The following is a 2,584-nucleotide window of genomic DNA, read 5'->3' as shown; positions in this document are numbered from 1 at the left end:
CAGCTGCAGGGGTCTGCACACTTAGCTGCAGACTACTAGGCCTCTGTGCACTCAGCTGCAGAGCCTTCTCCTACTCTACGACCCAAAGACACACTCCGCTTAGTTCCTTACAGTCTCTTCCTATCTCTGTACTTTCTTTTCTTTACACTTAGAGCCTCACTCTATTTATACAATCCCATGGTCCACGGACCATGGGTAGGTCTATCCAGCCGACATTACATTACAAAACTAGGGCGGACAATGTTATGACTCTATCATACTTTTCGCGCTCCGCACCCACAATTCGTGGAGCTTTACAATAAGATTGGGCCAAAACTTGTGCTTTGAGCCCCAAAACATGCCTTGGGGGGGATTCCATGCCCAATAGCCCCCCAACACAAACATCGCGACTCACCCTCGAGTCACTCTGTCGGCGCAGCGATATTTGCATGGAGTCCCTCCAACTGTTCTCAAACTACGCGAAGGTCAGCAGTGCACTGGGCTACTACTTTTTGGACCTATTGCATGCCTATTCCGAGACTTATGTGTCAAAACTGCTTCTCTACGTCTATACCGGTATCTGCTGCATATGTTTAGAGTCCCCCACCTTTCTCTGAATCCTTGAAGCGTGAAGATTGTGCTTCTACCATCTAGTCAGATAGCCAACCCACCTGTGTAGGGCTTCAAGCAGTTGTCATTTACTTTGCCTGGGAAAGGTTCTCCATTTAGTTTGACTAGCTGGACCATGCCTCCATCTGTGACCTCCTTAAACCACGTATGGTCCCATCCAATGCATTCTAAACTTTCTCGGGAAATTTTCAAACTTACTGTCATACAGCAACACTAAGTCATTTACCTTGAAGGTACGTAACTTAATATGGCGATCGCGCCAAGCATTTTCACATTGATTTCAAACTTGCTGATGAAAACAAGTGAAGAATCGTTCCTCCTCAATTTCTTCCAATTACGCAAGCCTTTCTTCCAAAGCTTCTCGATCTGTCATACCTGTGAGCACTGTTATGCGTAGACTAGGTACAATACACTCCATCGGCATGATAGCTTCCATGCCATAAACTAATCGGAAATGTGTTTGTCCTGTTAGTTTCTTTCACATTGTCCTATAAGCCCATAGTACTGCAGGTACGCGCAGGTCCCAATTGCTTCGCTATGCATTGCATACTTTGGTTAGTGCAGTCTCCAGTATTTTGTTGAACGCTTTTATCGTCCCATTGGCTTGTGGGTGATACGGTGTGCTTTTCTGATAGTACACCTAGAACTCTTCTGTGAGCGCGCTGATGGTTTCATTCAGGAAATGTGTACCACACTCACTCATTAAGATTTTTGGACAACCAAATCGGGTCAACACGTGTTCAAACAAAAACTTCACAGCTGTGGTAACTGTTGGATACCTATACCAATAGGTTTCATATTTCATGATGGGCAAGGGAAAGTCCAAATATGCTCTGCTTTGATATCACAAAGATCCCATATTTCCTAGAGAACAAGAGGTGTGTAAAGTGTTTCAAATGTTGATGACCTTATTTCAATTTTGGTGGATGACCCAACAGTTTAACCTGGATCATGCCATGTTTCAATTTCCAGTTATAGAATAGAGAAAGAAGTCTGTCCAAACTGCTTAATCTTGGCAGACAACTAGTTCAGGTAGAGAAGAAAAGGCTCTCAACAACTTAATCTGGGACCTTGGAAGAGATAAGGCTAGAGGCAGATAGAAAAAGCAAAAGAAAAAGCCAAAGAAAAGAAAAGGCAAGTAAGGGTTTGCAAGTCCAAGTGCACCCTCCAAGAAGAAAAAATGCTAGGCAAGTAGTTGGGTAAGTAGTTGGGGTTGCAGAAAGGTTATCCCTACCATTGCAGAGATGGTAACTGTGGGCGTCAAAGCAGAGTCAATTAATTGACAAAGGTGTTTTCTTCATCCAATTGCAGCAGGAAGCATGACTAATTTCCCTCGTCCCCCTCCAATTTCATTTCTAACATTCCCCATCAGCTAAGATTCATGGAAGAAGACTAAGCTTTCATGGTGGTTCATAATCTTTAAAAGCCACATTTCTTGTCTAAAAATCTTTTCATTTTGATCTACTCTCAAAACCAAGTTTGTTTCACATAAACTTGAATGGTTTCCCCTCCACTCATCCTCTATCCATATTAACTGTAATTCTACTATGTAAATCCCCTATATTACCTTTTCCCCTATTATTACTAACACCACGGTGTATAAACCCCAAAATCTTATAAATATTCCCCCTTTTGGTATTATAGCCAATAAAGTCTCGAGTCAGGGATCAAATGACACCTGGTCATATTGATGAACCTATGCCAACTACCTCTTCCCCTTCATGAGCTAATTCCTTCATTTTGACCCCTTTTTGCACATAAAAACCCCTAAAAAGCCTAATTTCTACCCTCACCCGCCTCAAATGGCCAAAAACCATAAAAAAATCGACATTTTCTCTTTATGCTAAGTCTAAAAGGGCGGAGCTATTTCCAAATAAGACGTGAAAACCCACTTTTACATAGTCTCCGCCAGCGCGCAAATTCCCAGAAAAAACATTATTTTAATTCCCCCTTTCCCCGTACTTGGTTGTCATCT

The sequence above is a fragment of the Pinus tabuliformis genome, chromosome 2_1 (genome assembly GCF_031772625.1).
Source record: "Pinus tabuliformis cultivar Carrire ecotype Pingquan chromosome 2_1, CPIR1, whole genome shotgun sequence".
Taxonomy (NCBI): Eukaryota; Viridiplantae; Streptophyta; class Pinopsida; order Pinales; family Pinaceae; genus Pinus; species Pinus tabuliformis.
Note: the sequence above shows the minus strand (reverse complement) of the source record.